This window comes from Oncorhynchus mykiss, chromosome 12 (assembly GCF_013265735.2).
Source record: "Oncorhynchus mykiss isolate Arlee chromosome 12, USDA_OmykA_1.1, whole genome shotgun sequence".
Taxonomy (NCBI): Eukaryota; Metazoa; Chordata; class Actinopteri; order Salmoniformes; family Salmonidae; genus Oncorhynchus; species Oncorhynchus mykiss.
The window spans coordinates 57,466,884-57,492,062 of record NC_048576.1 but is presented as its reverse complement, the minus strand read 5'-3'; the positions used below and the strand labels follow the sequence as shown (position 1 = coordinate 57,492,062).

Sequence of the window (25,179 nt, the reverse complement as noted above, 5' to 3'; positions counted from 1 at the left end):
TCATTATGGGGTATTGTGTAAATTTATGAGGGGAAAAAAACAATTCAATCAATTTTAGAATAAGGCTGTAATGTAACAAAATTTGGAAAAATTCAAGGGGTTGAAACGCTTAATCAAACAAAAGGTTCTCTGGTCGGATGAAACCAAAATTGAACTTTTTGGCAACAATGCAAAACGTTATGTTTGGCGTAAAAGCAACACAGCTCATCACCCTGAACACACCATCACCACTGTCAAACATGGTGGTGGCAGCATCATGGTTTGGGCCTGCTTTTCTTCAGCAGGGACAGGGAAGATGGTTAAAATTGATGGGAAGATGGATGGAGCCAAATACAGGACCAGTCTGGAAGAAAACCTGATGGAGTCTGCAAAAGACCTGAGACTGGGACGGAGATTTGTCTTCCAACAAGACAATGATCCAAAACATAAAGCAAAATCTACAATGGAATGGTTCAAAAATAAACATATCCAGGTGTTAGAATGGCCAAGTCAAAGTCCAGACCTGAATCCAATCGAGAATCTGTGGAAAGAACTGAAAACTGCTGTTCACAAATGCTCTCCATCCAACCTCACTGAGCTCAAGCTGTTTTGCAAGGAGGAATGGGAAAAAATGTCAGTCTCTCGATGTGCAAAACTGATAGAGACATACCCCAAGCGACTTACAGCTGTAATCGCAGCAAAAGGTGGCGCTACAAAGTATTAACTTAAGGGGGCTGAATAATTTTGCACGCCCAATTTTTCAGTTTTTGATTTGTTAAAAAAGTTTGAAATATCCAATAAATGTCGTTCCACTTCATGATTGTGTCCCACTTGTTGTTGATTCTTCACAAAATAATACAGTTTTATATCTTTATGTTTGAAGCCTGAAATGTGGCAAAAGGTTGCAAAGTTCAAGGGGGCCGAATACTTTCGCAAGGCACTGTATGTACATTTCTGACACACTGGAATTGTGATACAGTGAATAATAAGAAAATAATCTGTCTGTAAACAATTGTTGGAAAAATGACTTGTGTCCTGCACAAAGTAGATGTCCTAACCGCCTTGCCAAAACTATGGTTTGTTAACAAGAAACTTGTGGAGTTGTTGAAAAACGAGTTTTAATGACTCCAACCTAAGTATATGTAAACTTCCGACTTCAACTGTCGGTAGAGTATATCGTCTCCCTTAATTTGGTTTTCGTACAGATGTTTACAGTCAGACTGTTGGAAAAGGTCAGACATTTCAGTTGTCCAGGCAGACTTGTGGACACCTCAAAGTAATGTACTACTCTGTTATGGACATGTTCATTTTTAAAATACCTCTTAGCACCACACACTTCTGCTGAATAGTCCAGAACAGGACACACTCATAAATACCCAAATATTTATAAATGCTAGTAAAACTAAAAAATGTGTTCACCAAAAACAAAACTGAAAAACACTTCTCTTCGTAGCTGGTTTTCTAAAATTAATTATCTGTGTTTTTGTCTTGTTGATCATGAGTCTCCATCTTATACACCAATTGACTGCATATAACAACATGTGCTGCGGGTCTTGTTGTTTCTGCCATCAAAATAATATCAGCATATAAAAGGATACTTAGCATTTCATCATCATTTCTTACTCCCATATTTAACGGTTTAATTTCTTTGCCAAATAATTTATAAACAGAGCAAATAAAGTGGGCGTCTCCTTGTTTTACACCTGAGGGGGTGGGAAACCAATTTGTACGATATTCATTAACACACAAGCAATTGGTACTTTTTAAAGAGACTGGATTGCGAGATACAATTTCCAATCAACCTCTATAGGCTAAAATATCCCTATATACAAAATCAAAAGCTTTCTGGAAATCAATGAAACATGCAAAAATAGGATTCTCTTTGTGCCATCTATTTCTGATTATTGTACAGACCGAGAAGATATGATCTTTACAGGCTCTGGATTTACAAAAAACAGTTCTTCCACCAGAATGTTTTTATTCTCCAAAAAGGTCATTAGCTTATTGTTGAGAATGGATGAATATAATTTATAGACCTTACTTAATAAACGTATGGCTCTATAGTACAGTGGCACTCTCAGGTCATTTTTTGAAGATTTGGAAATGGTAATCACTATAGACTTATACCAAATGGATGGCAGTATACTGTACTCAAAGACAATTTGGAGCAAATCATATAGGACATCAATTAATTTAGGAAGAGTTTGGTCCCATAAAGAAGCAACAACGTTTTCACTGTGTACACAGGAAGTGCTACTACTCCATCACTACATTATACACCATTGCCTCCCCGGAAAGTCCTCATCAGGCTCCCAACAGAAGGCTCCGGTCGTCACCAGGCTCCTGACTGGTTATATCAGGTTGAAAAAAAATAATGTCTAGGCAGCTTAATTGTAATTCAGATAAGAAATGTATTGGGTCGTTCCACCAAGTACTGGAACCTGGTGAACAAAAAAAACTGCTTCACCTAATTTTAACATTGTCATGTTCAACTTAATAAAAACATGTTTTCCCATCTCAAGAGGTTAAATAAAATATTAAGTGCCAGGTAAAGTAACAGGGTTGATTGTAACAGGTTGGCAATTTCATCTTAAATCATCCATGAATCCCCTTTTGACAGGGAAAGGGAAGCTTGTTATGTGCAATGGGGAGGGGCAATTGTATGCAAGCGTCACAAAAACAAAATGTTATTGTTAAAACATTTCTAGCCTGTCTATCTATAGGTAACAGGGTTGACGTGTTACGACCCGCTCAGTTACCAACACAAAACTGACAAAAAGTGTAGAACCAGCTCACCTGCTTTTACAATAGGGTTTGACTATAAGATATTCAATGTTTCCACCCAACACATTATGAAGAAGCGTCGAGGATAAACAGCAGATAGAGAAGAACATGAGTGTCTAAAGGAGTAGAATGTTCCTGAAACAGAGCGAGCCGGGTACCTAAAGCATATTCAGCCTGGCTGAGGGGCAGGGAGACTGGGACTGGAGGAGTTGCCAGGACCATCAATCTGAGACATGCCAGACAGGAGCTCCAGGCAACAGAGGACACACCACTCGGAGTGTGCCTCAGAGCCTTGGAGAGGAAAGGGGAATGTCAGCTCTTCCTTTACTGTGTCACATCATATCCCTTTAATAACATACAGGGATATCATCATCATTTATATGCCCAAATCGGCGATGTGTTTTTCAAAAATAATCTTAACAATAAGGTTTCTTATCTTGAGAAGATTCCCTCTTATAATAACAGCAAAACAGACATGCACATCATTGCAACACTGTACAAGTACAACCAGATCAATGATACGAATATTCCCAGATAATATTTATTTTTTTACAACCCAGCCACCTCCTCAGCTCAGGGTCACATATAGCTAGAGCAATTGACATTCAGAAAAGCTATTTCAGTAACACGGGCCAACCCCCAGTCCCTCAGCCCACTCAGTGTTTCTCATTGTGTAGGAGATTAACAATAATCATAGGTCCCATCTCTCTGAGCGTCGAGAGGGTAGGTTCCAAGCGCCACTGAAATGTCTGAGGGCAGGGAGTCAACCTCAGAGGAACAGAGGAGACCCAGAGCCTGTCTGGGAGCCTGAGGACCAAGGTGGGAGTACAAGATGCATGTAATGAGGCCAACACTACACAGAGAGAGAAGAGGAGGAGGGAGAAAGAGATGGAGTGGGGTGAAGAGAGAGAGAGAGAGAGATACAGTGCATTCAGAAAGTATTCAGACCCCTTCCCTTTTTCCACATTTTGTTACGTTACAGCCTTATTCTAAAATTGATTAAATGTTTTAAAATTCATCAATCTACACACAATAGCCCGTAATGACAAAGCGAAAACAGGTTTTTAGAAATGTTTGCAAATGTATAAAAATAACTGAAATACCTTATTTACATAAGTATACAGCCACTTTGCTATCGTCCGTAGAACTCCGAAACAAGATTGTGTCGTGGCACAGATCTGGGGAAGGGTACCAAAAAATGTCTGCAGCATTGAAGGTCCCCAAGAACACAGTGGTCTCCATCATTCTTAAATGGGAGAAGTGTGGAACCCCCAAGACTCTTCCTAGAGCTGGCCGCCCGGACAAATGAGCAATCGGGGGAGAAGGGCCTTGGTCAGGGAGGTGAGCAACATTGATTGGACTAAATAGATTTTGGTATTTTTATTTTTTGTATTTATTAAGGATCCCCACTAGCTGCAGCCAATTTAAAATATTACATGCTATTACATTTCATAACAGTTTTAACATTGCGTGTGCTCTCAGGCCACTACCACATATCTAAAATACAAAATCCATGTGTACATATGTGTAGAGTGCGTGTCTTATCATGTGTAAGCGTGTGTCTGTGTGGGTCTCGTCACAGTCCCCATTGTTCCATAAGGTGTATTTTTATCTGTTTTTTAAAATTTGATTCTACTGCTTGCATCAGTTACCTGAAGTGGAATAGAGTTCTATGTAGTACTGTGTGCCTCCCAGTCTGTTCTGGCCTTTGGGATTGTAAAGAGACCACTGGTGGCATGTCTTGTGGGGTTTGCATGGGTGTCCGAGCTGCGTGCTAGTAGTTCAAAACAGACAGCTCAGTGAATTCAGCATGTCAATACTTCTTACAAGAACAAGTATTGATGAAGTCAATCTCTCCTCTACTTTGAGCCATGAAAGATTGACATGCATATTATTAAAGTTAACTCTCCTTGTACATTTAAGGGCTAGCCGTGCTGCCATGTTCTGAGAAAATTACCATTTTCCTAAGTTCCTCTTTGTGGCACCTGACTACATGACTGAAAAGTAGTCCAGGTGCAACAAAACTAGGGCATGTAGGACCTGTCTTGTTGATAATGTTAAGGCAGAGCAGCACTTCATTATGGACAGACTTCCCCCCGTCTTAGCTACTGTTGCAGCAACATGTTTTGACCATGACAGTTTACAATCCAGGGTTACTCTAAGCAGTTTAGTCACCTCAAATTGCTCAATTTATACATTCATTACAAGATTTAGTTGAGGATTAAGGTTTAGTGAATGATTTGTCCCAAATACAATGCTTTTAGTTTTAGAAATATTTAGGACTAACTTTTTTGCCACCCATTCTGAAACTGACTGCAGGTCTTAAGTGTTGCAGTGATTTCACTCACTGTGGTAGCTGACATGTATAGTGTTGAGTCATTCTCATACAAAGACACACAGGCTTTACTCAGAGCCAGTAGCAGGCCATTAGTAAAGATTGAAAAAAGTAAGGGCCTAGACAGCTGCCTTGGGAAATTCCTGAGTCTATATGGATTATGTTGGGGAGGTTTTCATTAAAAGAACACCCTCTGTGTTCTGTTAGACAGGTAACCTGTATATAGGCCGCAACACCGCCCCCCACTGCCATTTATGTATTTTCTGTAGATGTTATAACCATGTATTGCTACCAATTTATCAAAGGTATTATCGAAGTGAGTTTCAGAAATAATCCAAATATGAATGTCATCTGTTACTAGCAAATGGGATATCTTGAACCTTGTTTCTTAGGCTAATGTGAGCTATTTTTAGCACTTTGAGATGCGAGATTATTTCTATTGCTTTACCCTCGGAAGCTTATCAAAAGAAGACATTAAACTTTTATTTATGTTTGAGCTGATTGTGCCGCTCACCCTGCACTCAGTGGACTTCCTACTGTCATCAAAGTGCTTTGAGAGACTAGTCAAGGATCATATCACCTCCACCTTACCTGCCACACTAGACGCACTTCAATTTGCATAACGCCCCAATAGGTCCACAGACGATGCAATCGCCATCCCACTGCACACTGCCCTATCCCATCTGGAAAGAGGAATACCTATGTAAGAAAGCTGTTCATTGACTACAGCTCAGCATTCAACACCAGAGTACCCACCAAGCTCATCATTAAGCTTGAGGCCCTGGGTCTCAACCCCGCTCTATGCAATTGGGTCCTGGACTTTCTGACGAGCCTCCCCCAGGTGGTGAAGGTAGGAAACAACATCTCCACTTCGCTGATCCTCAACACTGGGGCCCCACAGGGGTGCGTGCTCAGCCCCCTCCTATACTCCCTGTTCACCCATTACTGCATGGCCATGCACACCTCCAACTCGATCATCAAGTTTGCAGACGACATCTACAGTGGCCTTGATTAACAACAACGACGAGACAGCATACAGGGAGGAGGTGAGGGCACTCGAAGTGTGGTGTCAGGAAAACAACCTCTCACTCAACATCAACAAAACAAAGGAGATGATCGTGGACTTCAGGAAACAGCAGAGGGAGCACCCCCCTATCCACATCGACGGGACAGCAGTAGAGAAGGTGGAAAGCTTTCAATTCCTCTGCGTACACATCACAGACTGTGTAGTGAAGAAGGCGCAACAGCGCCTCTTCAATCTCAGGAGGCTGAAGAAATTTGTCTTGGCACCTGAAACTCTCAAACTTTTACAGACGTACAATTGAGGGTATCCTGTCGGGCTGTATCACCGCCTGGTATGGCAACTGCACTGCCCACAACCACAAGGCTCTCCAGAGGGTGGTGCGGTCTACACAACGCATCACAGAGGAAAACTACCTGCCCTCCAGGACACCTACAGCACCCGATGTCACAGGAAGGCCAAAAAGATCATCAAGGACAACAACCACCCAAGCCACTGCCTGTTCACACCACTACAATCCAGAAGGCGAGGTCAGTACAGGTGCATCAAAGCTGGGACCGAGACTGAAAAAAAGCTTCTATCTCAAGGCCACAGTTAAATAGCCATCACTAACACAGAGAGGCTGCTGCCTACATACAGACTCAAAATCATTGGCCACTTTATTAAATGGATCACTAGTCACTTTAATAATGCCACTTCAATAATGTTTACATACTCATATGTATTTATTTAGGACTTTTTAGGGAGTAAAAATGGGATTCCCATTCAAAATCCGATTAGTCACCCCATTTTTCTTACCAATTTCAAATCTTGTCTCATCGTAGCAACTCCAACGGGCTCAGGAGAGGCGAAGTCATGCGTCCTCCGAAACATGACCCACCTGTCGGCGCTACTTAAACACCCGCCAGCTTAACCCGAAAGCCAGCTGCACCAATGTGTCGGAAGAAACGAACATGTAGTGCCTTAAACCGCTGCGCCACTCGGAGGGTCAAAATCCTATTTTTCTAACCCTAAACCAAACCTAAAACTTAAGCCTAAATTAGCATTTTAACAAATTCAGGACATGAAAAAAGTCCAGACTTTCTGGTCCTGATAGCGTAGGAAAACATGCACACACCACCAGTTATTTTGTTCCAGACAAATGGCCTGGTGTTGTTTCACCAAACATCACCATATGTGCAAGTGAATGGCCAAGCATACAAAGGGCTCTGTAACACAGTCATTATTATGAGGCAGAACAGTGTTTGTGTGTGGAAGATTTATTACACTAGGAAACAGAGAGACAGGCCATTCATCCTGAGCTCACAGGTCATTGGGGGTGAAGGGTGTATGTGTGTGCATACAGGGGCTAGGGGATTTCATCTGAACTGCTGGGATGGGGTATACAGGAGGATCGTGTCAAGTCACCATCCCTCAGGGATATACCAAATGAGAGTGATAACCCTTTGGTTTTATCTACTTTATCATCAAACAAACCTAATCTACCTCCTACAGCCCAACAAAAAGTCTCTAGTCTCCACATCTGGGCAAACACAATGGAATGGTATGTTCCAGGTTGTCTTTATTGCAGGTCCGCAGATCAAGATGGCAAGAGAAGTGTTTGACTTTTCAGGAACCACATTGATATGCTACAGCAATCTTCTGATATGGGCGTGCGACTGCAAAAAGAAAACCTGGAACGTGACCAATAAAATGTCTCACAACACAAACCTTGTGACTGCCATAAGACATTCACTCACCCCCACACTGGCACATGTGGGGTGGGCTAGACTGTACTGATGTCTGCCCTTAACCCTTAAGTCATAGGACGAGGTGATTGAAATGTATAGTATGGACCCACAAAGACTAGACTATGTAAGAGGACTGGTTAAATAACAAACAAAAAAAAGACTCATTTAAAAACACTGTTTGGAATAATCACTGTTGGAGAAAATTAGAAAGATTGCTTAGCCTTTTAAGGTCTCTGTATAGCTTGTAAGTGCCAACACCTACAAGCTCCAGCAATGAATTACATTGGAGACTGTGTGGGCGGCACTCTTACCTGAAAAAGATGGTGCAGCACAACCCAGAGACAAGCATCTCCTATCCCCTGATGTTTTGAAAGCAGAGTGAATCACATGATAAGGGGTTTATAAAATCATGGGAAGAGAACAGGACAGCATGTATAGCGATACTGATCTGAAGGGCCCAACTCCCAGGCTAGAGGCTATGGTTGTTAAGGGTTTAACACTACACATATTCGTACGATGCGTGGTATGCCTCAAGTAAATCTGAGCTGGGGAAAAAAAAAGTCAGGCTATTCCGATAAAGCAACTAGAGCCTATGCACACATTGTAATAAAAAATTATAATCTTAAATGGCGCATTTCAAACTGTCCTTTTATGAGGCGCAGCCGGGAACTAGTTATGTACGAGGACGGGGGGTGGGATCAATAAACCAGGAGGATTCTCAATCATCATTTAAAAGTTCTAGTTTGGGAACTGCTCAACGAGAAAACCAACAAAATATTGAAAAAGACCACGGAGTGTGTGGAATGTAACATTTTCAAAAGCAACTGGTCATCTTTCATTTACATTTCAATTTAAATAAGGTTCTGCAAAATTTGTCAAATCTAACAGGAACTGGTTGTGGTGTAAAAAAGTTTGATAAATAAGTAGTGCATCAAATAATGTGTAGGGAAAGCACTGGAGCAGCAGGGGAGGCCAGAGAGAGACAGAGCCACAAGAGAGAGAGAGAGGGGAGAAGCAGAAGAGAAGAAAATCGACAGAAAAGAGAGACAGAGGAAAGATGAGAGATGAGAGGAAAAGTGAGAAGAAACAGGAGAGGAGGCAGAAGAAAGGAGAGAGAGAAATTTGTATTGGATTAGGATCCCCATTAGCTGACGCCAATGGTGACAGCTAGTCTCACTGGGTTCCAAAACATTACAAAATATACAGACAAAATACTTTACATACATTTAAAAACATTAACATGTAGTGTGCGTGTGTGTGCATCTATCAGTTACACACGTCAGTACATACACACAAGTCGGTCAAATGGGGAGAGGCTTTGTTCCGTGAGGTGTTGGGTTATTTGTTTTTTGAAACTAGGTTTGCTGTTCACCTGCGCTATACGAGATGGGAGTTCCATGCAATCATGGCTCTCTATAATACTGTATGTTTCCTTGAATTTGTTCTAGACCTGGGGACTGTGAAAAAAACTCTGGTGGCATGTCTGGTGGGGTAATTGTGTGTCGAGAGAGAGAGACAGAGAGCGAGAATGAGAGCGAGAGAGCCTCGTTCTGGAGCCTCGTTCTACTTTTCTCTTCCCATGGATCTAAAGTGGGTCAGCTGAGAGCTGCCTGTATGGCTGGCTGTGGCATCAGTCACACACTCACTTAACACCTCACACCACTGCCTCTGATAAGGGGCTGGTGGGGAAAAAAATGAATAATAATAAGTGTCACTTCGTTACATTCTGTGATTATGCTAAGCCTCACCAGCAGATTCTGAGAGGAAGTAGGCTTTTAAGGCAATGCCTATGCGATGATAGTTCATAACATAAGAGAATTCGATCAACTCTACAATTAAATTTCTACTTTTTCAGTCAAAGAGAGGAGCAGAGGAGAGCATAAGGGATGGAGTTAGATTGATGTGTGTGTTAGGGTTAATTTAGTGGAATTAAATTGGCCTGTGTATTTCTGTTAGTCTTCATGTATCTTATTTATCACATACGCACAGCATACAGAGCCAATTCTGGTTCCAGGATGATGTTTATGTATGCAGTACTGCCGCTCTGCTCATTTGTAGGTTAGTGACACTTACCTGATAACGATGCATAAAAAAAAATCATTACATTTTACATTACATTTTCTTTTCACTAACTTATCTTATTCTTCTTATCTAAACTTGGGAGGTGAATTGATGTCATGCAAGGTTGTAATGTCTTCTACATCGTTTTGGTTATTTCATGGTTTACAGTTTCGATAACCTGGAGCCTGGTATTGTTGTCGCCAAGGAGCGTTCGACCTCAGTCGGAACCAGGTTTCAAATGCTTGGTAACGCCTACATCATTCCTCCCATAGATGGCCTGCCTGTACAAGCACCACCTGGACTGGACACAACTAGACAAACTTATGTTTTTGAGAGATCAGGGAGTTTTGCAACGAAGAGGCTATGGACATCACATGCCCTGCACCAAAGTCAAGGGCAGGACAGAAACAGGCTCTCCAAATATAGATTCCCTTTTTCGGACCATATATCAGCACTATCTGCAGTGCCTCTATTCAAATGACTCTCTCCTAATACACACGCCATACGGTGCTGCTACTATTTATTTTTATCCTGCAGCTCAGCCACTTTACCCCTGATTGTATGCATATAACTACCTCATCTATCACTGATATTGTTTTTGATATTGTTCTTATACATACTGTATATTATTTTATTAATATTGACATTTTTCTGTTATTGCTACTGTACAAATAACCATTTGGCTGTACCGTTTACACCTTCTTTGGAGACCCATCCACTTAGCAAGATGTGGCTGGGGGTTATAGCATTTCTTTCACATGACTCATCAATTTAGACAAGTGTGTCTGGGTAAACATCACTTTTAGTCTTAATCTTTACTACACTACTCACTGTTCAGCACATGACCTAATGCGAATCCTTAAAAAGATGGGTGGGGCTGGCTTAAGGTGTGAACAATGCTGAATGGGCATAGACAAAAGGAGAGCTCTCCAGTAGGTACCAAAACATTCAAAGGCCCTTTTTTCAACAGTGAGTTTACAATTTTAGCAACTTTCAAAGCAGAATTACTTTCCCATTGTTCCTTGAAAATGCAGTGTATGCTATACCATTTTGTAGCCAGGAGTCTCTACTTTTATCCAAAGTAAAAAACACAATTTCAAATGTTGCTACATAACACCGATTTGAGTCAGTCGGTCACATATGCCAGAGAAATCTGGATTTCTCTCCTCTACTTTTGGTTTTCATAACATTCTTTAATTGTCCAGAAACCAAAGGCACAATCCTATTCATATTAGCAACTCTTCCATCTTCAGATGCCCCCTTTATGTTTTTACTTTAACCCCTTTTTTGTGATATCCAAATTGGTAGTTACAGTCTTGTCCCATCGCCGCTACAACCCAATGGGCTCTGGAGAGACGAAGGTCGAGTCATGCGTCCTCCGAAACATGAACCACACTCCTTAACAACATCCCGCTTAACCCAGAAGCACCAATGTGTCGGAGGAAACATTGTTCATCTGACGACCGAAGTCAGCCTGCAGGCGCCCGGCCCGTCACAAGGAGTCACATGAGCCAATTTGCATTTAGGCAATCGTTTGAAAATGACATTTCACATCATCTGCATCTACCTTTCCCGATGGCCTCGGAAGAAATGGCAGCAGTTTTACAGGCTTCCAACAAATTGTGCTCTTATGTGTAACTTCTTTTGTACATACAGAGATTATGGAAATCAGGACAGCGATCACTCACAGCGGAATTGACAAAGAATATTTCTTCAACGAGCAAGACGCACAGAACATTCTCCAAACACCCGACAGGGCCATCATCCCCGTTATTTGCAAGAGGAAGCGACACCAGTACAGAGGACAAGTAGCCGGATGCCTGGTCAGGACCCGGAAAAGGCGAGTGGGAAAGCTGCAGTTACCGTCAATATGACTCACCAACGTGCAATCATTGGACAATAAACTAGACGAGGTACGACCACGAATATCCAACCAACGAGACATCAAAAACCATAATATCCTATGTTTCACAGAATCATGGCTGAATGACGACATGGATATTCAGCTAACGGGATACACGCTGCATCGAAAATATAGGATGGGGGGGGGGGGTTCTGTGCATATTTGTAAACAGCTGGTGCACGAAATCTAAGGCAGTTTCTAGATTTTACTCGCCTGAAGTAGAGTATATTGTGATAAATTGCAGGCCACACTACTTACCTAGAGAGTTCTCAGCTATACTTTTCGTGGCTGTTTATTTACCACCACAGACAGATGCTGGAACTAAGACCACACTCAGTCAGCTGTATAAGGAAATACGCAAACAGGAAACCACTCACCCAGAGGCAGCACTCCTAGTGGCCGGAGACTTTAATGCAGGGAAACTTAAATCAGTTCTATCAAATTTCCATCAACACGTTAAATGTGCAACCACACAAAAAAATCTAGATTACCTGTACTCCCCACACCGAGACGCGTACAAAGCTCTCCCTCGTCCTCCATTTGGTAAATCCGACCACAACTCTATCCTCCCGATTCCTGCTTACAAGCGAAAATTAAAGCAGGAAGTACCAGTGACTCGGTCTATAAAAAAGTGGTCAGATGAAGCAGATGCTAAAGTACAGGACTGTTTTGCTATCACAGACTGGAACATGTTCCGGGATTCTTCCGATGGCATTGAGGAGTACACCAGATCAGTCACTGGCTTTATTAATAAGTGCGTCGAGGACGTCGTCCCCACAGTGACTGTAAGTACATACCCCAACCAGAAGCCATGGATTACAGGCAACATTCGCACTGAGCTAAAGGGTAGAGCTGCCGCTTTCAAGGTGCGTGACTCTAACCCAGAATCTTACAAGAAATCCTGCTATGCCCTGCGACGTACCATCAAACAGGCAAAGCGTCAATACAGGGCTAAGATTGAATCATACTACACCGGCTCCAACGCTCGTATTGTGGCAGGGCTTGCAAACTATTACAGACTACAAAGGGAAGCACAGCCGCGAGTTGCCCAGTGACAAGCCTACCAGACGAGCTAAATCACTTCTATGCTCGCTTCGAGGCAAGCAACACTGAGGCATGCATGAGAGAATCAGTTATTCCGGACGACTGTGTGATCACGCTCTCTGTAACCGACGTGAGTAAGACCTTTAAACAGGTCCAACATACACAAGGCTGCGGGGCCAGACGGATTACCAGGACGTGTGCCCGGGCATGTGCCGACCAACTGCTGGCAGGTGTCTTCACTGACATTTTCAACATGTTCCTGATTGAGTCTGTAATACCAACATGTTTTAAGCAGATCACCATAGTCCCTATGCCCAAGAACACAAAGGCAACCGGCCTAAATGACTACAGACCCATAGCACTCACATCTGTAGCCATGAAGTACTTTGAAAGGTTGGTAATGGCTCACAACACCATTATCCCAGAAACCCTAGACCCAAACCAATTTGCATACCACCCAAACATATCCACAGATGATGCACTCTATTGCACTCCACACTGCCCTCCCACCTGGACAAAAGGAACACCTATGTGAGAATGCTGTTCATTGGCTACAGCTCAGTGTTCAATACCATAGTGCCCTCAAAGCTCATCATTAAGCTAAGGATCCTGGGATTAAACACCTCCCTCTGCAACTGGATCCTGGACTTCCTGACGGGCCGCCCCCAGGTGGTGAGGGTAGGTAGCAACACATCTGCCACACTGATACTCAACACTGGAGCTCCCCAGGGGTGCGTGCTCAGTCCCCTCCTGTACTCCCTGTTCACTCACGACTGCATGGCCAGGCACAACTCCAACACCCATCATTAAGTTTGCAGACGACACAACAGTAGTAGGCCTGATCACCGACAACAACAAGACAGCCTATAGGGTGGAGGTCAGAGACCTGGCCGGGTGGTGCCAGAATAACAACCTATCCCTCAATGTAACCAAGACTAAGGAGATGATTGTGGACTACAGGAAAAGGAGGACCGAGCATGCCCCCATTCTAATCGACGGGGCTGTAGTGGAGCAGGTTGAGAGCTTCAAGTTCCTTGGTGTCCACATCAACAACAAACTAGAATGGTCCAAACACACCAAGACAGCCGTGAAGAGGGCACGACAAAGCCTATTCCCCCTCAGGAAACTAAAAAGATTTGGCATGGGTCCTGAGATCCTCAAAAGGTTCTACAGCTGCAACATCGAAAGCATCCTGACTGGTTGCATCACTGCCTGGTGCGGCAATTGCTCAGCCTCAAAGGGTAGTGCGTACGGCCCAGTACATCACTAGGGCTAAGCTGCCTGCCATCCAGGACCTCTACACCAGGTGGTGTCAGAGGGAGGCCCTAAATTGTTAAAAAGACCCCAGTCACCCCAGTCATAGACTGTACTCTCTACTACCGCATGGCAAGCGGTACCGGAGCGCCAAGTCTAGGACTTCTCAACAGTTTTTACAACCAAGCCATAATCAAATGGCTACCCGGAGTATTTGCATTGTGCCCCCACCCCCCCCAAACCCCTCTTTTTACGCTGCTGCTACTCTCGGTTTATCATATATGCATAGTCACTTTAACTATACATTCATGTACATACTACCTCAATTGGGCCGACGAACCAGTGCTCCCGCACATTGGCTAAATTGCTGTGTCCCACCCACCACCCGCCAATCCCTTTTACGCTACTGCTACTCTCTGTTCATCAAATATGCATAGTCACTTTAACCATATCTACATGTACATACTACCTCAATCAGCCTGACTTATTTCTTTACCTACCTATTGTTCACCTAATACCATTTTTGCACTATTGGTTAGAGCCTGTAAGGTCTACACCTGTTGTATTCGGCGCACGTGACAAATAAACTTTGATTAGATTATTTTCAATTTAAAACTTTTCAGCCAAAGCGAGCAGCAGAGCACTAGGCAGTGATTGAATCAGATCAATAAAACAGGCTCTGTGAAACAGTGCCAAACCAATCCAACATCCATTCCTCTACTCACTATTTTCTGTGGGCCTGAGCTGTAACTGAGGCATCACGGCCTAGATGAGATGGACAGCTAATCAGATAACATGATTCATTGTGTTCACATGGAAAACCCAGAAGCGTGACCCAGCCAGTGGAAAGCCATTGATGACCTCAGCTCACTACACCTTGTGCTGGATGGGTTGATGCTCAAAAGTAGAAATGTAATTTGGCATCAAGACAGGTGCTTTGAGTTTAGACCACCAAGGAAGGTCTGCTCTGACATCTATCCAGCCACAGGTCACACCAGACTAACACCAACACCAACCACCTACAGTGTCACTAAGACTGACAGACAACTGCCTGTGGAGTCAGAAAGTTGCAAAATGGAAGGGGGATGAATTAGATTGAGACAGCGAGATGAAGGACAGGATTTTTTTTTAAACAAGATTATTCTTCAGAATATAAAACTGATTAATTCTGTTTGATGAACACAGTGGGTGAGAAGGAGGGGTGTGCATGTGTGTTCTTGTGTGGTGGGGGGGCTCAGGAAACAGCACTGGGGGGCTTATATAGTCACTCCTATCCCCTAGCCTCTCCCTCAGGCGTTTCATCAAACAGCCTCATAGCCCCACCATGTTAAACACATACCCTAAAACTACTCTTCAAAGCAGATCATAAAAACAGTGGCCAGCAGTGGCAAACAATAGCAATTTGACACCAAATTTAAGTGCTCTGCGGATTTTAAATCTTTACCATGACCACATCACCCTGACTTATACAGTTCAAACCAGAAGGAGGGGTGTGCATGTGTGTTCTTGTGTGGTGGGGGGGCTCAGGAAACAGCACTGGGGGGCTTATATAGTCACTCCTATCCCCTAGCCTCTCCCTCAGGCATTTCATCAAACAGCCTCATAGCCCCACCATGTTAAACACATCCCCTACAATACAAAACACAAAGGCGTTAGGTCTAGCATCTGTGCCTGGCTGTGTGGGGAAAAAAATAACATACCAAACCCTCTAAAAGGATTCAGGATTGAGAAGGGAGACAAATTTGGCTACAGTGAGAGACTATGAATCATGAATAGTGCCCTACAGCAATGTGAAAAGCTTTTGAAGCAGGCAGGCAGGACACATTTAGCTGGCTGGGATATGGAGCTAGAACGTTCTATTACGCAACAAAACACTTTCACATTGAAATTCTGTCATTGTGCATGGCCATAAAAATAAATACACAAACCGATGATACACATATTGGAGCAAATAAATCGTCAAGATGTCATCAAAAAAATAATTAATGCATTAATTTCCCTGTATGCTTGGTCTACTCTACAGGGAATAAGGAAATGTACACTCCCCTACTTCAAATAAAATTGTATTTGTCACATAAGCCGAATACTGTAGACCTAACCGTGAAATGCTTACTTACAAGCCCTTAACCAACAATACAGTTCAAGAAAAAGAGTTAAGAAAATGTTTACTAAATAAACTAAATGGGGGGAAAAAAATCTGTAAAAAGTAACAAAATTACATAACAATAAAGAGGCTATACACAGGGGGTACCTGTACCGATTCAATGTGCTGGGATACAGGTTAGTCGAGGTAATTTGTACATGTAAGGAAGGGGTAAAGTGATATGCATAGAAAATAAACAGTGAGTAGCAGCAGTGTAAAAATAAAAGGGGAGGGGGGTCATTCGGAAAGTTTTCAGAACCCTTAACTTTTTCCACATTTTGTTATGTTACAGACTTATTCTAAAATGTATTAAATTGTTGTTTTTTCCCCTCAATCTACACACAAAGCAAAACAATGTATTTATTTTTTTCTTCAGATTTACAGTACCAGTCAAATGTTTTAAAACACCTACTCTTTCAAGGGTTTTTCTTTATTTTACTATTTTCTACAATGTAGAATAACAGTGAAGACATCAAAACTATGAAATAACACATATGGAATCATCTGGTGAACAAAAAAGCGTTATACAAATCAAAATGTTCGATTTCAGATTCTTGAAAGTAGCCAGCCACCCTTTGCCTTGATGACAGCATTGCACTCTTTTGGAATTCTCCACAAAGTAGAAAATAGTCCAAATTAAAAAAAAGCCCTGGAATGAGTAGGTGAGTCCAAACTTTTGACTAGTACTGTATACAGTGCCTTGCGAAAGTATTCGGCCCCCTTGAACTTTGCGACCTTTTGCCACATTTCAGGCTTCAAACATAAAGATATAAAACTGTATTTTTTTGTGAAGAATCAACAACAAGTGGGACACAATCATGAAGTGGAACGACATTTTTTGGATATTTCAAACTTTTTTAACAAATCAAAACCTGAAAAATTGGGCGTGCAACATTATTCAGCCCCTTTACTTTCAGTGCAGCAAACTCTCTCCAGAAGTTCAGTGAGGATCTCTGAATGATCCAATGTTGACATAAATGACTAATGATAAATACAATCCACCTGTGTGTAATCAAGTCTCCGTATAAATGCACCTGCACTGTGATAGTCTCAGAGGTCCGTTAAAAGCGCAGAGAGCATCATGAAGAACAAGGAACACACCAGGCAGGTCCGAGATACTGTTGTGAAGAAGTTTAAAGCCGGATTTGGATACAAAAAGATTTCCCAAGCTTTAAACATCCCAAGGAGCACTGTGCAAGCGATAATATTGAAATGGAAGGAGTATCAGACCACTGCAAATCTACCAAGACCTGGTCGTCCCTCTAAACTTTCAGCTCATACAAGGAGAAGACTGATCAGAGATGCAGCCAAGAGGCCCATGATCACTCTGGATGAACTGCAGAGATCTACAGCTGAGGTGGGAGACTCTGTCCATAGGACAACAATCAGTCGTATATTGCACAAATCTGGCCTTTATGGAAGAGTGGCAAGAAGAAAGCTATTTCTTAAAGATATCCATAAAAAGTGTCGTTTGCCACAAGCCACCTGGGAGACACACCAAACATCTGGAAGAAGGTGCTCTGGTCAGATGAAACCAAAATTGAACTTTTTGGCAACAATGCAAAACTTTATGTTTGGCGTAAAAGCAACACAGCTGAACACACCATCCCCACTGTCAAACATGGTGGTGGCAGCATCATGGTTTGGGCCTGCTTTTCTTCAGCAGGGACAGGGAAGATGGTTAAAATTGATGGGAAGATGGATGGAGCCAAATACAGGACCAGTCTGGAAGAAAACCTGATGGAGTCTGCAAAAGACCTGAGACTGGGACGGAGATTTGTCTTCCAACAAGACAATGACCCAAAACATAAAGCAAAATCTACAATGGAATGGTTCAAAAATAAACATATCCAGGTGTTAGAATGGCCAAGTCAAAGTCCAGACCTGAATCCAATCGAGAATCTGTGGAAAGAACTGAAAACTGCTGTTCACAAATGCTCTCCATCCAACCTCACTGAGCTCGAGCTGTTTTGCAAGGAGGAATGGGAAAAAATTCCAGTCTCTCGATGTGCAAAACTGATAGAGACTTACAGCTGTAATCGCAGCAAAAGGTGGCGCTACAAAGTATTAACTTAAGGGGGCTGAATAATTTTGCACGCCCAATTTTTCAGGTTTTGATTTGTTAAAAAAGTTTGAAATATCCAATAAATGTCGTTCCACTTCATGATTGTGTCCCACTTGTTGTTGATTCTTCACAAAAAAATACAGTTTTATAGCTTCATGTTTGAAGCCTGAAATGTGGCAAAAGGTCGCAAAGTTCAAGGGGGCCGAATACTTTCGCAAGGCACTGTATATGACCCGTTTCAGGAAACTAGGTGTATGTCGCAAGTCACGACTTCACAGGAGAGCCATTTGAATTTGTTTTGTGTTGCCTGGGGCCGGCCCGTCAGGAAGTCCAGGATCGAGTTGCAGAGGGAGTTGTTTAGTCCCATGGACCTTAGCCTAGTGATATTCTTTGAGGGCAATAGTGGTGTTGAATGCTGAGCTGTCGTTAATGAATAGCATTCTCACATAGGTTTTCCTTTTGACCAGGTGGGAAGGGGCAGTGTGGAGTGCGATTGAGATTGCGTCTTCTGTGGATCTATAGGGGCAGTATACAAATTGGAGTGGGTCTCGGGTATCCGGGCTGATAGTGTTGACGTGAGCCATGACCAGCCTTTCAAAGCACTTCATGGCTACCGACATGAGTTCCACCGGGCGGTAGTCATTTAGGCAGGTTACCGTCACATTATTGGGCACAGGGACTACGGTGGTCTGCTTCAAACATGTAGGTATTACGGACACGGTCAGTGAGAGGTTGAAAATGTCAGTGAAGATACTTGCCTGTTGGTCTGAGCATAGAAATCTGCCTGGCCCTGCGACCTTGTGAATGTTGACCTGTTTAAAAGGTCTGGCTCACATCGGCTACGGAGAGCGTAATCACACAGTTGTCTGGGAACAGCTGGTGCTCGCATGCATGCTTCAGTGTTGCTTGCCTCGAAGTGAGCATAAAAGGCATTTAGCTCATCTGGTAGGCTCGCGTCACTGGGTTTCCCTTGTGGTCCGTAGTAGTTTGCAAGCCCTGCCACATCCAACGAGAGTCAGAGCCAGTGTAATAGGATTCAATCTTAGTCCTGTATTGATGCTTTGCTTGTTTGATGGTTCATCTGAGGGCATAGCGGGATTCCTTATAGGTGTCCGGATTAGTGTCCCGCTCCTTGAAAGCTAGCAGCTCTAGCCTTTAGCTCGGTGCAGATGTTGCCTGTAATCCATGGCTTCTGGATGTACGTACGGCCACTGTGGGGACGTCGTCGTCAATGCACTTGTTGTTGAAGACGGTGACTTGTGGTATACACCTCAATGCCATTGGATGAATCACGGAAAAGTCTGTATTAGCAAAACAGTCCTGTAGCGTAGCATTTGCGTCATCTGACCACTTCCATATTGAGCAAGTCACTGTTACTTCCTGCTCGAGTTTTTGCTTGTAAGCAGGAATCAGGGGGATAGAATTATGGTCAGATTTGCCAAATGGAGGGAAAGGGAGAGCTTTGTATACGTCTCTGTGTGTGGAGTAAAGGAGGTCTAGAGTTTTTTCCCCCCTCTGGTTGCACGTGACATGCTGGTAGAAATTAGGTCAAACGGATTTAAGTTTGTCTGCATTAAAGTCCCCGCCACTAGGAGTGCCGCTTCTGGATGAGCATTTTCTTGTTTGCTTATGGCCTTATACAGCCTGTTGAGTGCAGTCTTAGTGCCAGCATCGGTTTGTGGTGGTAAATAGATGGCTATGAATAATAGATGAGAACTCTTGGTAGATGGTGTGGTCTACAGCTTATCATGAGGTACTCTACCTTAGGCGAGCAATACCTTGTGACTTCTTTAATATTAGACATTGCGCACCAGAAACAAAATCTTAGTCCAGTTCAAGTTGAGTAATCGATGTTACGATGTCCAGAAGCTCTTTTCAGGTCATAAGAGATGAGCAGCAGCAACTTTATGTACAAAATAAGTTACAATGGGAAGAAGAAGAAAAAAATAGCACAGTTGGTTAGGTGCCCGTAAAACAGCAGCCGATATACATATTTATTTGGACAGTGAAGCTAAAACTTATTATTTGGCTCTATACTCCAGCATTTGAATTGAGATCAAATGTTTCATTTGAGGCGACAGTACAGAATGTCACCTTTTATTTGAGGGCATTTTCTAGAGGGCATTTTCTAGAAATGTAAGCATTCTATATCTAGTTACTTTACTGGAAGGTGGCATAAGTATTTGGAAAAAAATTCACATCTGTGTGTGCTAAAGTCGTTTACTATTTGATCCCATATTCCTAGCACGCAATGATGAGTGCTACATCAAGCTTGTGACTACAAACTTGTTGGATGCATTTGCAGTTTGTTTTGGATGCGTTTCAGATGTTGTGCTCAATAGAAATGAATGGTAAATAATGTATTATGTCATTTTGGAGTCCCTTTTATTCTAAATAAGAATAGGTTTCTGATCACTTCTACAATAATGTGGATGCTACCATGATAACAGAAAATCATGAATAGAGGCCCTAAGATCATACCCCCCAAGACATTCTAACTTCTCACCATTACCAATAACACAGGAGGTTAGCCTTTGGGGGGAGGTATTTATACCTCTGTACCCTTCGCACGCATCATTATTATTCAAATATGGTGACATTCTATACTGTTGCCTCATATGAAACATTTGATCAAAGCCCAGAGGTTTATTGGCGATCCAAAGGAACGTCGACAGCATCACATCACACAATAGACTCCTTCCTTTTCTACACACACCTCCTGAATAATAGGCTGCTGTAACAGCTGGGTGGGGGTTGGGGGCAATAATGTCACACGACGCGCACTACACACAAGGCTGGAAATGGTAAAGGGGAATAAGGACACGCACTAGGTTGCCCACTCTGCACCACATGTAACCAGAAAATAAATAGTAATCTCTAAAAAACTGACAGAACCTCCCATCTTAACAATACTTGGGGATCACCCCCCACTGGGCTGAAAGGTCCATCAGATAATTGCTAATGCATCATTTAAATGCTCCCTCCCTCTCAGCTCCTGTGGCCAGATGGCCATTCATCTACCACCATGTCGCGTGTGTCTGTGTGTGTGTGTGGTGCAGTATATTTGTTTTCTATTGAGACTTAATTGCTTTGTTTACGAGGATAAGCAACGGCAGAGAGGCCAGTGGCCAGCATCCAGTATCCTGAGAGAGCGCGACAGACATCCCCCATTGACAGATAATTTTTTAGCTCTGAAATACTCCGAAAATCCCAACACGAAAAACTGACTTAAGACCAAAAAGAAAAAGCTAACCTGATGTACTTGTACAATGGGCTTTTAAATATGAATGTTCCTCCAAAAGCTGAGTAGTCTGGTTTCACTCCCTTTGCAGGAAGACGGAGTGCTTCTGTTCTTCTCAGCAGATATTTGGGAGGGAGGAGAGAGATGTCATAGTGGGGTCAAGCTGAGGCGGGAGGGGGATTGTCCTACCTCACGACTGCCACACACGAAAGCTAGCTTCATATTCTGCTCATCAAAACAGAGCGTCTCAGGGGAACTCACATGGAAGACGCTCTCTACTGCTCTTCAAACTCTCCCTCCACTATCCATCCCTCTCGACCTCCCTCCACCTATCTCTGCCCCATCCTTCCCTAAATAAATCACCAAGTGATTTGTGTTTGATCAAAATCATGTAAGCTATCCATTAAATCTCTCCACATAAAATGCAATTGCCATCTAGTACACTACAGTTCAATAAAAAAACACCAACAGCAATTCAGTTCCATATGAAAACAGGCTACTGATGCTTGGAAAGAACCTAGTTATTTTCTCATGTTTTGTCAATTGCTGCTAACCCCAGAATCCAATCATAACCAGAATCCAAGCTCTTTCTACGCTAATAACCTATTAGTACATATTCAGAAATGTTGGGACACAGAAAGGTGACACGCACAATACAAGAAAATACTTAGTGTGTCTAGACTGTGTGTATGAGTGTGCATAACAATCCTTGATGTCCCGAATGGCACAGCAGTCTAAGGTACTGCATCTCAATGCTAGAGGCGTCCCTACAGACCCTGGTTCAATCCCGGGTTGTATCACAACCAGCCGTAATCGGGAGTCCCATTGGGCGGTGCACAACTGGCACAGCGTCATCCGGGTTAGGGGAGGGTTTGGCAAGGGTGTCATAGTAAAATAATAATTTGTTCTTAACTGACTTGCCTAGTTAAATAAAGGTTAAATATAAATGACGTACACATGCCCTCGTTTTTAACACAACTGACTTTATCACCATGTCACTCACCCTACTAGTAACAGTCAACTTGCTGCGAGTAGAGGCCAATTATGAGAGAGATCTTCTGGGTTCCAAGCTTCCCCTTATTGACCTTCAATGGAAGTCTGCAAGAGTGTTAAATATGGGTTGAGGTCAACTCTCTTGCTAAGTATAAATTTCTTGGGACGGTATGGCAGTATAAGACAGTTTATGTTTCTGAACAAGAAAGGTTATTTCTTCATGTTTTATGAGTAGTGCATGACCTTAGGATGGCAACAAATTCATTCTACAGCTGAAGTCAGAAGTTTACATACACTTAGGTTGGAGTCATTAAAACTCGTTTTTCAACCACTCCACAAATGTATTTTTAACAAACTATAGTTTTGGCAAGTTAGGTTAGGGCATCAACTTTGCGCATGACACAAGTCATTTTCCCAACAATTGTTTACAGACAGATTATTTAAATTATAATTCACTGTATCACAACTCCAGTGGGTCAGAAGTTTATATACACTAAATTGACTGTGCCTTTAAAAAGCTTGGAAATAACAGAAAATTATGTCATAGCTTTAGAAGCTTCTGATAGGGTAATTGACATCATTTGAGTCAATTGGAGGTGTACCTGTGGATGTATGTCAAGGCCTACCTTCAAACTCAGTGCCTCTTTGCTTGACATCATGGGAAAATCAAAAGAAATCAGCCAAGACCTCAGGAAAAATAATTGTAGACCTCAAGTCTGGTTCATCCTTGGGAGCAATTTCCAAACACCTGAAGGTACCACGTTCACCTGTACAAACAATAGTATGCAAGTATAAACACCATGGGACCACGCAGCCATCATACCGCTCAGGAAGGAGACGCGTTCTGTCTCCTAGAGACGAACGTACTTTGGTGAAAAAAGTGCAAATCAATCCCAGAACAGCAGCAAAGGACCTCGTGAAGATGCTGGGGGAAACAGGTACAAAAGTATCCAAATCCACAGTAAAACGAGTCATAAATATCGACATAACCTGAAAGGCCGCTCAGCAAGGAAGAAGCCTTAAAAAAGCCAGACTGCGGTTTGCAACTGCACATGGGGACAAAGATCAAACTTTTTGGAGTAATGTCCTCTGGTCTGATGAAACAAAAATAGAACTGTTCGGCCATAATGACCATCGTTATGTTTGGAGAAAAAGGGGGATGCTAGCAAGCCGAAGAACACCATCCCAACCGTGAAGGACGGGGGTGGCAGCACCATGTTGTGGGGGTGCTTTGCTGCAGGAGGGACTGGTGCACTTCACAAAATAGATGGCATCATGAGGAAAAGAAAATGATGTGGATATATTGAAGCAACATCTCAAGACATCAGTGAGGAAGTTAAAGCTTGGTCGCAAATGGGTCTTCCAAATGGACAATGACCCCAAGCATACTTCCAAAGTTGTGGCAAAATGGCTTAAAGACAACAAAGTCAAGGTATTGGCGTGGCCATCACAAAGCCTTGACCTCAATCCTATAAAACATTTGTGGGCAGAACTGAAAAAGCGTGTGAAAGCAAGGAGGCCTACGAACCTGGCCGACAAACTCAGTTACACCAGCTCTGTCAGGAGGAATGGGCCAAAATTCACCCAACCTACGTTTGACCCAAGTTAAACAATTTAAAGGCAATGCTACCAAATACTAATTGAGTGTATGTAAACTTCTGACCCACTGGGAATGTGATGAAAGAAATACAAGCTGAAATAAATCTCTCTACTATTATTCTGACATTTCACATTCTTAAAATAAAGTGATCTTTACTAGGATTAAATGTCAAGAATTGTGAAAAACTGAGTTTAAATGTATTTGGCTAAGGTATTTGTATACTTCCGACTTAAACTGTAAGTGATTTTAATAGGCTACCTCCATTCCAATGGTTTAATTCTCAAACAAACTAGTATAAAACTAACAGTGAAGTCACAGACAGATAGGGTTACCCTGACACGTCACAGGGGCTATAAAGCTGAAGCATCCGTTTAGAACGTTTTCTCATCACCAACTATGGTAGTGAGAGGAGGTCTAGTCGAGGGTAGTGGTAGAGGATGGAACTGAGTGAAACTGGGCCGATATTCTGCAAATGTTTTCATCAATGAAACATCTGATCTCAAATGTTTCAGTTACCAAAGCTACAATAATCTGTTACGATTATAGTGCACTACATTTTGGAGACTTGACGCTTTGCCAAAGTTTTACATTTGTTGTTTAGCAGGACTGCAAGGTCGAATTGAGATTGTGCACACTTAAGGAGGCATTCCCTAACGGAAATATTCAAATCCATACTACAATGCGCCAATAGGATCTTACTAGGTCATGCTTGGCTTTGCCCACCTCCTTGCTTGTTCTGACCATAATGCTTAATTTTCTCCCACTGTAAACGATTTTGGGTTAGTTATAAATATCTTTGGTGAAGTAGTCCAAATGTAGAAGTTATACTATTTTTAAACACTGTATAAAAATACCTTAGACAGTACTGTAAAAATCCATACCGGTATGTGGATCCATATCGTCATTCACAATATATTACCCAGCCCTGATCCTACAGCAAAACCTGCTTCAGACCAAACTGGCAGTTCATTCATTGACAGACAACCTAAAACAGAGCTGCCTACGATAGCACTGACCTAGATAAAA

The 25,179-nt window shown here is 42.5% G+C and overlaps 1 protein-coding gene across 8 annotated transcripts in view; it reads right to left on the bottom strand.

Annotated features, from left to right (window-relative positions):
• The window catches only part of LOC110537838 (peripheral-type benzodiazepine receptor-associated protein 1), a 182,021-nt gene that overhangs the window by 126,290 nt on the left and 30,552 nt on the right, over window positions 1-25,179 (bottom strand). The window lies entirely within an intron of this gene.